Below are 15913 nucleotides of genomic sequence, written 5' to 3'. Positions count from 1 at the left end.
ATTTTGATGTTCAGGGCGAAACAAAAAATCCCCTCTCAGGCTCTCCATCGGAGGAGCTTTTTAATCTCTTTCCGGTGAGGTGAGAACTCGTCTTCCAGGTTGAATTTTAGAAGAACAATGGAACCCTGAGTACATCGAAACAAAAATATAACTTGTTCCCCCCCCCATTGGGTGTTGGCTTTTAACTCTTTCAAAGCTGATTTTAAAAGCGGCTGCAGGGTTGTAGAGGCGAAGGTCCTTACTACTTATCAAACCTTTATGGCGCTAAGGTGGTCCTCTAAAAATGCGAGTTGGAGAAATTAGGAAGAGCCAGTGTATGGCGTCACCAGGGGTGTTTTCATGGAAGGGGATTGATCCTTAGGAGGCTAGGTGATGACGTTTGATTAGGATAGTTTATTTTGCCGAGAATTATGCCACGATCGTTTGACATCCTGATCGTTGAATATGATTGAATATGCTGCTGGCTACTTTTAAAAAAGGTCGTAGGGAGCCGTTATCTAACTTCAACCACCTGAATATGAAAACGTACTTAGGTCAGTTCCTAGTCTTTAAAAGTTGAAGTTCATAATCTTATTATTGTGTATTATCATAAGCTGGGATGGAAAAACTTTTCCCGAGGAAGATTCTGACACCAGATATCTTGGTGAAGTTACTTTCTCGTGTAAATGTTGAAGTAGAACTGCTCTCGGTAATAGGCGGTGGAGAGGAGCCATGTTTGTTGCATGTATAAAAATCTAGGTGGATTTAAAAACGAACAGTGTTAAAAATACAGGTTTCAAGAAATCACAGTGTTCTCCGCATAGCCTGTAATTAAAAAAACATATTTGAAGGGGAATTTAGGTTTAAAGGTTTGGGGAAAAAACTAGGAGCGCACAAACCTTTGTGTATTGTAGAATATATTTATCTTCATTTTGGAGAGCTTATGTGTTTTAAAGGTGCAGATCTTTGTAAAAATACTAATGGGAAAACTAGCGTAGTACATCGGAAATCAAAGGTACTGGTTTATTTGACCATGTTTGTAAGGGTTTTTTTTTTCCAGCAAAATTATTTTTTTTAAACTACGTTTCATATAGTGATATATATTACATCAGTTGCGCATATCTTGCTTTTACAGACTGATTAAATAGCCGTTTTGATTGTTAAACGTTTTTGAAATTTTTGAACATCGCAAGTGGTTTTAAATACTCAGACTCTAGTTCTTCAGAATCCTATTAGGATAGTGAAATGCAAAAATAATTGAAGTAGTTTAACATCATGAGGTGTTTTTACATGGTAAATGGGGGAGGAAAAAGACTGAAAATATTCAACACTGGTTTAAAATTAACATCATAGATACTACAAGTTTTAGACTTAGAAGAAAAAGCAAATATCCCACGGGGAGAGATCAGATAACTTGTGGTTTAAAATTTAAAGTAACCAGTGGCCATTTTAACTTCACCAGTTTTTCTTGGAGGAGTTAATTTTTAATTGCTCATAACTGTAAAAGATTTCTACATAGTCAAGGACATTTTGGGATGATTACAGGCTTTAAATGGTAAACTTTTCTTTGTTTTTGTTTGTTGCCTGGCATCAAAACAGGAAAAATAAAGGCAAGGTCATGATTTTAAATCTGTCCAAACACCTGAATTTTCCGTATTTCTTTTAAATCCTAATGCAGTAATCTCCAGTATTTGCTAACACATCCAAGAGATAAAGAAAACAAAGATTGATAAAATAATAAAAAAAAATTGTAGCCATAAACGTACAGGTTGTGTGACTGTGAGCCTTCTCTGAAGTTTACCCATAGATGTAGTCTTTGGAATATTTTTTCATTATTTCATCACACAATCTTTGGCCAACAAATACTTAAAAATCAAAACATTGATGTCATCTTTTTTTTTTTTTAAAGGTAACTTGCAAGATTAAAATTAATTTGCTGGTGGTTCTGAACAAATATGTACGGCTGTTTTATCCCAGGTAAGATCTGATAAATTGTTAATTTGACATAAAAATTAACTTCTTGGGTTTTTGTTTTGCTTTTTGATGATTTTGTTTACAGTCATTTCAAGTAGCAGTGATTATGATTTTTAAGTAATCTTAAAAAAATGATATCAAATAAATTTTGAGAAGCTTTTCATCCTTTTTACTGAAAGATTAAAAGTGTATGTATATAGCCACTGTAATGCAGTTTTCCATTGAATAGTTTGAAATACTGAAAGACTTTTAAACCTTTGTTCAATTTTGGGAATAGTAAAGCACATTATATTTGGGAAAAATCATGGGTATTTTTTCCTTTGATCGCCACAGTATACCATGGGAATGATTTTAAATTCTAAATATTCAAAAAAATACATTTGTTGGAGATAAGAAAGAACATTTTAAATTATCCATGGATTTTAGTATTTTTTCATATAATCAGATTTTAAAACAATCAGATTTTAAAACATTTTTCTTGGTATTTATTGCTTCATCAGTAAGTTTAGAATATTGTTTGTTTTCCCCAAAAGGTCCATTATTTTGAAGACTGAGTTTTATTCCTGAGGATAAAGAAAGTGCTTGGAAAAGTCTGTTTTATATCGCAAGTAAGTACATGTTTTCACTCAGAATTGGAAATTGAATAGTTAGCAACATATGTGAAAAAAATATCACTAAAGTTAGTGAAACCAAACTGGACTGTTTTTAATCTCTAAAAAGAAGATGTGAAGTGTGACCCATCAAATTCCTTTTATCTTACATTAGAACACCTGTATTATTAACATTGTGATGAAATTTGTATCAGTGTAATAGTAAGGTATTTAGTATTGTCCAATAAAATGGTGCTTTAAAATTGTGGTTAAATCTGTGGTACACACCAAGATTATTATCTTTTTCAGTCTGAAAGGTACATTCTTTAGTCTTAAAAAATTTTATGATACAGATCACATTTTGATAATGTGATGGCCTTAAGTGCACTGATCTTAGAATTTTTGTAATAACTGCCCTTTAAAAATGCCTTTTCAAAAGTAAAAATGCCATTTCATATCTTTTATTAACTATGTTTAATATACTTACTTTACCCTTCATTAGTTTTATTTTTATAAACTAGTACAAAACTGAGTTGTTTTATAGGTAACTAGAATATTACATTAAAGAGAGCTCTAATTTATAGCTTGGTAATTGCTTCTAAAGTGTAAAAGTAGAAATAATTTTCAAGTACAATAGATACTGAGCTTTGGCATACCATGGGAGCAATACATTAACATCTTAAAACTAGATACATGAATGAAGAAAATACTTCTGATATTTTTAAGGAAATGTAAGTATATGTAAAGTTAACACTGAATCTGGAGTTAATGCCAAGTTGTTATGAGTGATTGGCCAGAGGAAATATAAGCTATATGTATATTATTATATATAAGCTTATATATATAAGAAGTAGTTTGGAAAATTTTAAGAGGAGCTAAATGACCAAAAACTTTAAGGCCAAGTTAACTTATCTGAAATTATGTGGGAAAGAACTGACATTCATTGGTTGATATTAGTTTATTCCATTGATTCAAATAGGTGATAAGAGGAATACTTTTATTGCTTTTCTTTGACTTAAATTTTTCCTTTTTAATACTTTATGCAGTTTGATCCAGTTTGTACTGTGTGCAAAAGAAAATTCAGTTACATTTCAGCTGTAGTGTTTAAGAATAGGACATACAAAAAAGTCGAAACGTTTTTCATCTCCAGCTTTAACACAAATGCCAAGATGAGGGTGTTCTTTATGTAGTTAATAGGGTATTAAATTGGAATTTTTAAAAAAAATGCGAGGCATAACATAAGATTAAATATTAATAGGTGCTATATTTATCATGGTCTATCAGAGAAATAATTTGATCCATTAACGGAAGAAATGAGCTGAAGGTTAGAAATTTTAAATGAGAATTTTAATCTTTTGTCTTAGGGTAAAAATTTTAAAAAATGTTTCAAATGATACAGAAACCTTGTAAATTAATAGCCAGTATAATGGAATACAGCTTTTATAACCAACAAGATAAAGGATTATAATAAATAATTTTAGGAAGAACCCCATGTACTTGTATCTTTATGATAGTACCTATATTCACTGTTCTGTTTATTGCCTGAGCCAGTTTTACCTAGTGGACAAAAGGATTGCAACATGAAAATGAATGTAAATGGCCGGGTGTGGTGACAGATACCTGTAATCCCAGCCCTCAAGAGGCTGAGGTGGGAGGATCGCTGTGAGTTTGAGACCAACCTGGGCTACATAGTGAGTTCCATGTCAGTCTCAACTACATAGTGATACCCTGTCTCAAAAAAAAAAAGTAAATGTAGATATTGTCAAACTTAGGTTAAAGTTATATTACCTAGTATTGTATCACCTAAGATATACACAGTAGATAAGTAGATGCTGTTGTATTGCTTTAAATTGTTTTATTTCATGAAAAAGGTTTACTTGTGTTTCTGCTTAAGAACCAAAGCAATGGATACTTGTTATTTTATTGTAGCCTTTTGAGCTGAGTTTTGAGTCCTAAAAATCTGACCAAATAGCTACTAGGTTGGATTGTACTTCTATTCTGGTAACTTTAAAAAATTAAACTGAGATTCCACTTAAATGAAATCTTTACTGTAGCTAATCACAAGGTTTGTTGAACCACAACATGGCATTTAGTGTAGATTATATAAAATTGTTAATTTAAATACAATTTTTAAAATTTAGTCTACTACTCAGTTTTGTTTCTTTTTCAAGACCAGGGTCTTGCTATGTAGTCCAGGCTGGCCTTGAACTCAATGTGTAGCCGAGGTTGACCTTGAGCTCTTGGTGATCCTCCTGCCTCAGCCTCCTGAGATTGGGATTATAGGCGTGCTATCTTCATGCCTGGCTAGCTGTTTTAATCAGATGTGTGATAGAGAGTAGAATTTAACTAATTCAGCAATCAGGAGACAGCTTCTGATGTAAACAACTGCTGCAATCTTGACATTTTATTGTGTACACCTTCATCTTGTAATTTTTAGGAATGCTTTTGAGTTTATAATCTCTTAGAGTCCCTCTTAGCTCTTAAATTATTGGATATAAGTAATGATAAGTATCAAATTATCTAATACAGACTAATTTTTATATTGCAAGTCACGTGATGAAACTACTTGAATAACATAAGACCTGAGATGATAGTTACTTGATTTTCTTACTAATTTTTAGGTATTTGAGAACAGTAATAAATAGTATAAATATGTACGAAAAAGTAATTGGAGTGTGAGTTTGTTTAAACAATAAAGACCAAAAACAATTGTTGGGTTTTCTAATTTATTAAATATATCTAATGTAAAGTCGGGTTTATATTTATGTAATGTTTGGAGCTGGCCAAGATTGTAAACAAGAGGATTTGTAGTTTGCATGTCTGATACAGTCTGTTGAATTTCCTTTAAGAAATTTCTGTTTTTCAGAAAGAAATACCCTTATTTTAGCAGCTATCATCCCCTTCAAGATTGAATGCAAATTTTTCTTTTCCTTTTTTTTTTTTTTTTTTTTTTTTTTTTTTTTTTTTTTTTTGGTTTCATTAATTGTGGCCTTGAACTCATGCTAGCACAGGCTGGCCTACAACTGTCGGGATCCTACTGCCTCAGCCTCAGTGCTGGGATTGCAGGCATATGCCACCATGCCCAGCTAAATGTGAACTTTTATTTTCACATTGCCTGTTTCTAAATGTAATTAGCCTGTACAATTCAAACTGAATTTTGAATTTCATGCCATCAATAAAATGTGTGCTGATATAACATTTAAATATCATTAAAATCGAATGAGTTGTGATTTATGTTATATAATAGCGGGTCTATTTAAAAAAAAGTCTCCTTTACCTTTTGGAACTTAGTTATTTGAAATTGAGTATTACTATATAAGCAACTAAATATTGAGTATGTACTGTGCAGTAGTCATAATTCTTTTTTTTTTTTTTGTGGTACCGGAGATTGAACTCAGGTCCTTGTGCTTGCGAGGCAGACGACAGAACCACTGAGCCAAATCCCTGGCCCCAGTCATAATTCTAATTTAGATTATCACGCTAGATGTTTTTCTAAGTGTAATGGTTTAAAACACAGTCTTAGAAATATTAATGATTTTGTCATGACATATCATCCCCCACTTTTGTACAAAGTTCCTTACATTTTACAGAGCTCTCAAATTTTTCTTTTTTTCTTCTTCAGTACTTGGGATTGATCCTAGGGCCTTTGCACTGAGCTTTGTTCCTGACTCTTTTTTTTGTTGTTTTGTTTTGTTTTGTTTTTTGAGACAGGGTCTCACTATGTGGTTGAGACTGACCTGGAACTCACTGTGTAGCCCAGGCTGGTCTCCAACTCACAGTAATCCTCCTGCCTCAGCCTCCCAAGTGCTGGGATTACAGGCGCAAGCCACCACGCCCGGCCTGACTCTTTTATTTGCTATTTTTAGAAAAGGTTTTGCTAAATTGCTAATCCTGACGGCTGGAATTTGGAACCCTCCTACCTTAGTCTCCCAGAGTAATGTGGTCAGCTACACCTGGCTTTAACTTTGTGTTTGTTGGTTTTATTTTTTATTTTTTTATTACTATTTTTTTTTTAGTTTCTTTGGGACAGGGTCTCACTATGTAGTTGAGACTGACCTGGAACTCACTGTGTAGCCCTGGCTGGTCTCGAACTCAGCAATCCTCCTGCCTCAGCCTCCTGCGTGTTGGGATTACAGGGGTGTACCACCATGCCCAGCTTTATGTTAAATTTTAAAAGTTCCTAAAGAATTAAAAAAGTGAAGTGACTAAAGCTGTCTTTGCCTTTTATTATTAAAGATCCGGCAACAAAAGTGGTTGTTTACATTTATGTGTAGTTCTATTATTAAATCACAAACCATAATATTGCAAAATACTTAGGATAGGTAGAAATATAAAGAATCATTGATCTTCATAGTCTCTGTAAGCTGAACTCTGTTCTCTCATTCCCCGTTTTAAAATGTGGGCAAATGTTATCCCAGACTTGGTCACATTTGGGAAAGGAGAGGAGAGGGTGTAGTATATTACTGTCAGAAGTAGTTTTGGGGGTGCAAAGAAAGATCCAAGCCTGTGTTTGGGGTGTGAGAACTGGTACTGGTGGTAATTTAGAAGCTCACCAGACCAGTGTGAGTGAGGCTCTGGATAGTGCTTTCGTGTACCCTTCGATAGCTCAGCGGGTAGAGCTGCGGACTTCAGACTAGACGGACATTTCTTTTGCCCTGATTTCTTACCTTCGTGCTACCTTTCTAGGGATTAAATTAGTTTATCTGGTTGGTTTAAGACTTGTCTTTTCACAAAATCTTCTCTTCCCTGTAAGGTCATAATTAAATTTGGAAGTTAAAAAAAGTGGTTTTTTTAAGCCTCCTTATTTTTTAGCTGGGAAGATATTTTAGTATGTGTTGTTCAAGGAATTTTAAAGCAGTTCTTTTGTTTCCTGATGGTGATTTGTCATAATGGCTGAATGAATTTAGTTTTTGTAAAATAAACAGGGTCTTGTTCTTTCATCTGAAAACTGGTCCTAAAAGTATTTTCATAGCTTAACATTAAGTTAAATCCTAAAGTTAAGCGCTGTGGTCTTTTGCCTTCTGAAAATTTATTCATCTGCAACTTTTAGACAGCGCTTTGGTATTTCTAGCCCTTCCCCAACCTAGTGTCTCACTCCTGCTAGGCAAGCACTCTACCACTGAGCTACATCCCCAACCCTTCCGTTATGTATTACTGTGACTGTAATTATGTTTAAGAGTAGTGACTAAAAACAGTGTATGTATGCTTACATTGGGATATTTAAGATACAGAAAACACTTACATTTAGTGGGTATTTGAGTCCAGTGTAAAGCATATATAGAATAGTTTTTAAGTACACATTTCAGGGAGCACTTGCATTACCTTAATTGATTAGATCAGTACAATGAATAATAGTTTTAAATAATGCACAATGTTTCCTTTCAAGTACTTTACCTAGCAGTATTGATTATATGATTAAATGTGTGGGAATACGGTAATACTGAAGGAATGACCTTGTACTGGAGAATGAAAACTTCCTTTTAGAAGGCCTGAAACTGGGTTAGATGAAAGAACAGAGCATGAAATAAAATTCTGTTAGAAGTGATTTTTTTTTTTTTTTTTTACATATGTGGTTATTCACCATTTCTCCCCAGGGAGCCCAAATATTTATGTGCTTATACCTTTGGAGTTCCAGGAGACTGAGATAGATGTGCAGTTTTCATAGTAACTTAGGCTAGACGTGAGCCTCCTGCTCTGCCAACTTTAAGATTCTATCAGGGCTTTTTGATCTTTTCCTTGGACCATATTGTTCATAGATACACTTCTGGGTCTGTTGAGTGATCTTTACAAGATGTTGAAGTTTTAGTATAATGGTATTTAATCTCTTTTTGTTGTTTCTTAGGCATAAAATTATATTCTTTTTGTCTTATGCAGAAGTGCGAATCCCCAGACTGATAGTATGAAGGGCCTGTACAGTATAGCAGACTTGGAAACAGTAAGTATTATCCAATTTGCATGTTTTTGTAAATGTGACTGGAAATTTCTAGTTGGTATTATGAAAACGTAGAAGGAGTGGTAAAGCTTAGAAAAGTACAGGGACATCAGCCTGCTTAGGTCTGTGTGCAGTTCATTAATTAAAGTCTGCTTTTTATTTACTTGTCTATTTCTGTTTTCTTCACTTAAACTCAGGCAGAATTAAAATGCATATAAACCCACACTAGGGCATGCTTCTGAGATTCTTCTTAGATCTGGGTGTTGGAAACTTCCCTCTTGTTTTTACAAGTAAACTTTTTTGTAGTACACCTGCATTCTTTAATGTGGATGCCTTGTGGTTGCTTTCCCCCCACAATTTGAAGAGTTGAGAATAGTTGTAGCAAATAGCCACATAGTCTAAAAAATTCACTGCGTTGTTCCCTAAGAAAATTTGCTGACTCTTTGTTCTAGATCTGTCTTGACTCCTTAGCCATACCATACCTACATAGAACTCAGAAGCTGCTGGGTTCTCTTTTAGTAATAAGACGTATTTTTTTGTTTTGGGGGGAGTTTTTTTGTTTTGTTTTGTTTGTTTTTTGAACTGGGAATTGAACTCTGGGCCTTCCTCTTGCCAGGCAGGTGCTGTGCTGCTGAGCTACATTCACAGCATAAACCGTATTTTCTAAATTATTTCCAATGTTAAATTACCTCTAATAAATTAAGTAATTCAGAGCTTTCTTACGCGTAGAGGCCCAATGCAAAGGTCTTTAGCCTGGTTGACCCTGACATTTATGATTGGATATTAGAAGAGGTATTAACTGTGACTACTGTGTAATAGCTTCTCTACTCCAAACCTGAGAAATATTGGAAAAGAATCAGGTTGTTTATAAATGAATTTGGTTGCATTCTCAAAAGGATTTTATTATTGACAACTTTTTCGGCAGTTGTTTAAGAGGTGTTTCATAAGAGTGATTCTTTTTGAAACATTTGGGAATCTACATTCTAGGTGATTATTTTTCTACTTTAGTTTCTATTGTATAAATGGCTTCTAGGGCCTACAAAACAGAAGTTTCTATCCTTTTTGATGAGGGAGATTGAGTAGAACTGAAAACTTCCCTAATGTAGTTCAAGTAATAGTCTCATGTCTGATCATATTTAAATGACGTCAGTTGCCTAACACATAGTATATGCTCAAGAAATACTTTTTATTGTATAAATATCGCTTTTGTTAACAGTGTTTACCAACTAGTGTTTTGGGTCTAATAAAATGTAAAGATGCAGTTTTAATGTGTTAAATACTAATTTTATGTCTGAAGGTTTAAATTTTTCTCAGTAAAAATTAAATATGTCAAGATCTTCTTATCTTTCGTATTCTCCTTCCCTTTCTGACAAACCTTGTTCTCTATGTAGTCAAGCTTGAAACCAATAGAGGGGCAATTGGGAAGATTTAATTGTAAATTCTTAGAAAAGATGATTCCTTTTCTTGATTAACATAATTGACCTTAGGAAGTTCTCAGTAATGAATAACTGGCTGGTCTTTTTCAAATCATTCTATAATTAGTGTTTGTGCCTATGTCATTTAAGATACGTCTATTGATGATTCAGTTTTTTTTTAAGACAATTACATTAGTTTACTTTTCAGCGATAGTTTTTAGATTTAAGGACAATGTTCAAAGAGAACATGGAAATCAAGTCATAATCACCAAGAATCTTAATTACATGATGGAAAGAATGAATTTTCATTCTAGTATATTATTTTCTATCTGTCCCATTGGTTTTAAAGTAAGTGTTTAATAATTTTATTTTTATTTATTTATTTATTTATTTTTTGGTACTGGGGATAAAAGTCAGGACCTTGAGCTTGCAAGGCAGGCAGCAGAACCACTGAGCTAAATCCCCAGCTTGTAAGTGTTTTAAGTTTTAACATAATACAAATTACATTAATGCTAGCTTTTTTTTTAGAGCCAGCCATTTTAAAATTTAAGTATTGTTTCTTTGCTTTTGTTCCTCTCTGCCCCTCACATTTTTCTTTGCTATTAAAAATGGGAAGGTTTTCAGAGCGGTAAGATGATTTTAGAGGAGCACACCTTAAACCCAATCTAGATGATGAAGCATTGCCTACATTTCAATTTACAGTGTATTTTATAATGTCCCAGCATTTTTGGAACAACTTTACTGAAGTACAATTGAAGGAAAAGACTCCCATGCTTAATTTTATGTTCTTAATTTAGGAATGTGTGCAGTATTTGGAGATTGGAGAAGGTAGCAGTTACTCATTACCTTGTTGCCATTGAAACTTTTGCCTTTGGTATGGGATTGTTCTTAGAACAAGAGTGTATTACTTAAAAAAGACAGTATAAATACTGAGTATCAAAATGGGAAAGTTCTAAATATATTATGAGCATGAACCTCTTGTGAAACATCTAGATCTATTTGGCTTTTGGGATTGTAGATGAAAGCATCATCTATTAAATATGTCTTCTGTAAGGCAGAAAGAGAAGGAAGTAGAATAAAACTTTGATATCTACGATCTACCCAGGGTATCTTTTTTTTTCTTGGTAGAATGGTTTTATATTAATGCAATACTAATTTTTAAAATAAATTTATTAAGTTGGAAAGTGTTTGTTAAATAACTGACTCCATGTGTTCTTCAAAGACAGTCTTACTGTTGAAATATAAATTATTTTTGATTCAGTAAGATTAGTGTGAGGTCCCCAGGCACTTTGGTTATTGTGGTATTGGAAGGATGGTCAACATTTATTGAGATCTTTCTATACACCTGCTAATATAAGCATTATGAATATGCTCATTTAATACTCTCTACCACCACAAGAGGTAGGTATTATGACTCTTGTTTCACAGATGAACTGCGGGTTGTTAGCAAGAAAATTTCCAGGCTCACAGAATTCATTCCTTTTTTTAAACAAAACTTTGCTTATTTGCAAATTTTAGTTTTGATAAGAATTTGGAACTCCACGAATGCAAGTGGATTACTCCTAAATCCCTCACTGATCCTGACTGAGCACTTTTGCTTGTTAGGAGAGTTTTCACTCTTGGCTTTGGATTGGCTTTGGGTAAGTCAAGAGTGATCATGGCTTTTCAGTGTCATAAGAGTCAGCTGCTTTCTCTTGCAGCATTATTTTTTTCTACTGTTTTAAAAAACTACCTTAAATAAATGACAGTGTGACAAATACGCTCTTTTCTAATCTACTGTTACACAGTAGTGCATTTTTTGAATAATTTTGGAATGATTCTAATAATGTTAAGAGTTAAACTTATTTTTGAAATAATGGTTTTAGAAGGAAATTTCATATAATTTCTAGGTCAGTGATGGCAAACCTTTTAGAATTTTCATTGATACAAATAGCCTATTGTGGCATATGTTCCATAGGTTTGCCACCACTATTCTAGATAAAAAATTTAGCTTTTCTCTCATGGCAGAAGACTATAATGCACTGAGATATCATTTTGAATGCCAAATTACACTTGTAACTACCAGAGTGACTAAGTTGGTTATTAATTTGTCCTAGTGTTATTGTTCATGAGAATTATTTACATAACCAACTTCATTTAAAGTGCAATACTGTATTGTGACAATAGTGATTGAGAATTTGGATTGTAACTGACAGTGTTTTTAAAAAATGTCATAATTTCTTTTAAGAAATGAACCAGACAAAATGGAAGGTATTTTACTGATAAGAGGAAATCAGTGAGTTATTTGGGTCTCATATAAAGACTGGGGAGAAATCTGTTATGGAGAAATACCATGCTTTTGATGTTTATTGATAATTGTGACACTCCTTTGCAGGTATCACTGTTCAGTGGGGGTAAAGCAGTATCATGAACCACGTAGTTCATTAAGTAGATTTTTGTGTTATACGTACTAGACAATGTCTTGATTACAGTCAAGGAGACAAGTTAACATAAAAGCCAAAATGCCCTTATATTTACATTTATCTCTAAGTTAGTCACTTCGACTGTATCTCTCTACAAGTTGAGTTGGGGAGTCATAAAATTCATCTAGAGAAGACCAGGGTTAAAAGTTGTTTTTTGCAATTATGTTTGATCATGTTGAATCCAGATTGTTACTTAGAGAGAGAGGTAAATCACCTAGCTTCAAACTTTGCCCTTCAGTGTAGATTAGTGAAAAAGATTTATTTTTCTTTGAGGTATATGTGTAATTTGGGCAGTGAGTTTATTTTAGTTGTATATAAATTGAAAAGTTATGTAGCATTTTATAGTAAATACCCAATAAGCCAGGCAGATATTTTACATTTTTTGTAATTTTTCCCCCCTGGAGGTTTCTTATTTTCTGCAATTCTCATAATATAACTAAAGGTGATGCAGTCTATACTGTATAGGCCCTTTGTGTTATCTGGTCAAAATTAACATGTTAGATGAGAAAAGTATGCTATGATCCAGTGCTTTGTTTTTTAAAAACCCTTAAGATTCTTTTCTATACTTAGTTTTCTTTGAGCTTGGAAACTTTCTTGTATTGAGATTTAGAATCCTCACTGTTTCTATAATTGAGCTTTCCAGGAATTTTTCATTTTAACTTTTGTTTTTGCTTTTGCATATATGTAATTTAAAGATGCTAGTGTTAAGTATTAAAAATTTGACTCTTCACTGCCACTCTTTATGCATACAAATGTATGTGACAAGAGAACTTTGTTACTTGTGTGCTGCCTTTGATCTGATCTTTGAGAGGTTGTAAATGTCTACATTGCAAACAACTTTAATATTATAGTTGCATAGTTGAAAGCTGATATAGGATAAAAGTTTGGTGTATGGTAAAGTATTTTCAAGGTGGGTGGATATTCTATTTGAAGGCATAAGATTATTGGCATTCCAACAGCATTTTTTCTTTTAATTTTTTTTTTTATCAAGCACCCAGTCATCTTGAAGAGTCTCAAAAGGACCCTACCACTGAGAAATCAAGATGGCAGTCCACTATGGGGAATTGAGGAAAATGGATTAATACAAGAGTGCTGTGATAAAATACCATCAAGACAGGGTTGTTTTAACATGGATTCAGTGAAATGAATGAAACCTATTTTAACCAACAAATGGACAGTGGATTTGACTTTCTAAAGACTTTTCTAATAATTTAAACCAGTTCATTTTTGACATTTGGAGAAGATGGCACATTAACACAGATGGTAGTGTGTATGCCTGAAATATTTTTTTTTGTACATTTTGATTTGTTTGAATATGACCTCATGGAATGTTAACGTTAATAAAATTTCTAACATTTAAAAAAATTTCAGTTTGGGCCTTTTTTTTTTCAAGTGGAAGTTTCATTAAATATTCAATTACCTCCATAATTGTTTGATTCTTGCAGTTGTCCAAGCAGTATACCCAATAAAACTGGTAACATGGAAATGATGTGCTAGAATATGTTTTACTTCGTTGATAAAGATTTGCATTTTCTCACAAAGCTATGGTAATTTATCTGTTCTTTGGGATGGTTATTAGGTTAAAACATGATTTTGTTCAGATTTGTTTGAAGTTTTGAATGAATTTCCTTAAAATTCTCTTTGGACTTTCTTGAAACGCTTTTCAAAACAACTTAGTGTTTAGTAATAGGAGCTTTTAATTTATCATGAAATTTAATGGTCTTATGTTTTGTTACCCTCAAACTCAGGATGATACCTGCATTCCTCTCTGAATTATTTTGAGTTGATGGAAATGTTCTTGTGCTTTTTAATGTTATAAATAAAATATCTTGCAGTAGAATATTCATTTGAATATTTAAACTTAGGTCTCTTTTGTTAATGTTAGGGGAAGGATATTGAATTTATAGGGAAGCGTCATTAGGGTATATACAAACTGGCTTAAATCTTCGGTGGAAATGATGGCTATAATGTGTTATATTTACATTTGAAGTAGGATTTATAGCTTGTACTTTCCTTACTGGGAATTCAGAATAATTGAATTACACCCTGCATGCCATGGATTATTACCTATGTTTGAATTTCAGTTGCTACACCTTCATTTCTTGCTAATCAACTAATACCAGTTTCAGTAGCTATAGTATTTTAGCTTTATTTTGATAGGCCAGATGAGTCAATTGGTTATATTTTCCCATTTTACTAAGAACAAAGAATAGTTATGTTTAATTTATTATTTGTTAGAAATAAACATACTGTGTGATGAATTAAATACAGTACCATAGTGTGCACATCCATGGTCAACATGTGTTATGCTTTTTCTCACTGACTGATGTTTTGTGGTTGATTGATCTTTGTAAATTCCAAAGAGGAATTTTGGATTTTGATTTGATTGAAAAGTTATCTGTATGGAATTTAAGCCGTTTTGATTTTGGCTTTACATTCATTAGTTTCAACATTGCATTTGTTAGTTGCAAATCTGCAGTGGATTGTCTTACTGTGGGAATGATGCATTTCTGACAGATTATAATGCGGAATAAAGGGAGTTGATTGGATTTTTAGGGCATGTTAATGAATGCTTATTCATCTGCATCCGTGCTCGATGAGAACTTTGAGTAGTTGTTTTTGGCATTAGTAATTTTTTGTTTCTGTAGATCTGGAGGTCTTGATCTTTGGGAGAATTTTCCCTGTGACTTTTTTTAATAACTTGCCGTCAGATATGACTTATTGCTAATGATGTGTCATTGTTGACATGGGTAGATAGAGTTTGATTTGAAACATGAAGGAAAGGTTGGGATGTGTGTTCTATTGGTTTTGGAGATTGAGTTTCTTTAGTTTCTGATTTAAAGGTTACTATGTTTGGACTGTATGCTTGAGTTTGAAGACGTTTGTTTTGCCTAAATCATTGTGGGAAATAAATATAGTATGATTATGAGATCATATAGTATGATTATGAGATCATTTTGGTGGTTTTAGTTCCAAGATTCCATAATGGGTTAAAGAATTTTGTAAAAGTGAAAAGAAATACCGTGTTTCTTGAAAAATATGGGCTATGTTAACTTTTGCCCTAATGCAACTGAACACTAGGGAGGCGCTCTTGAGTTGCAAAATTTTCCCTTTTCTTCCAATTGGGATGGAAGATCCCCCCCTAAACTTTATGTGTAGATGATTTTTAGGCAACATAAAGCAAGCCTTGAATTTAATTTATGAAACAGGTTTTGCTTTTATTTAGAAGCTATTTTGCCCATGGGGGGGCTAATAGTTTTAAAGATTAGTACTTAATCTGGGCTTTAGATTTTCTAAGAATTATCCCTATTTCAAAATGGCTTGATAAAACACCACTTCCTGTCCAGGGAGGAAGTTATTTTAGCTCAAGGACTGAAATATTTAGCAGATCTTTAGACAAAAGGAACAAATTACATTTCTCTCTGGCTTAAAAAGGGTGCTTGAGCCAGAGGGGGTTAAGAAGCCCTTCCCCCTCCCTCTGATGGGGTGGTCTGGAGGGGCAGGGAGGTGTGGGGGTGGGGGGTCTTTAGGCTCTCTGGGATGGAGGATCTTTTTTTTTCT

At 33.3% G+C, this 15913-nt stretch overlaps 1 long non-coding RNA gene across 2 annotated transcripts; it reads left to right on the top strand.

Moving 5' to 3' along the window:
• The first annotated feature begins 38 nt into the window (after positions 1-38).
• LOC104860024 lies at positions 39-13699 on the top strand. Of its 2 annotated transcripts, none has more exons than XR_779543.1 (5): positions 39-79; positions 1889-1956; positions 2487-2561; positions 8418-8478; positions 13344-13699. It is a non-coding gene; the product is annotated as an uncharacterized LOC104860024 (long non-coding RNA). The 2 variants fall into 2 exon arrangements; XR_779544.3 differs by lacking the exon at positions 39-79 and adding an exon at positions 206-533.
• Positions 13700-15913: the final 2214 nt, after the last annotated feature.

Source organism: Fukomys damarensis, unplaced genomic scaffold (genome assembly GCF_012274545.1).
Source record: "Fukomys damarensis isolate Sample0158 unplaced genomic scaffold, DMR_v1.0_HiC HiC_scaffold_7, whole genome shotgun sequence".
In the NCBI taxonomy this organism is placed as follows: Eukaryota; Metazoa; Chordata; class Mammalia; order Rodentia; family Bathyergidae; genus Fukomys; species Fukomys damarensis.
The sequence above is the reverse complement of the archived record's forward strand: the minus strand, read 5'-3'. Positions and strand labels throughout refer to the sequence as shown.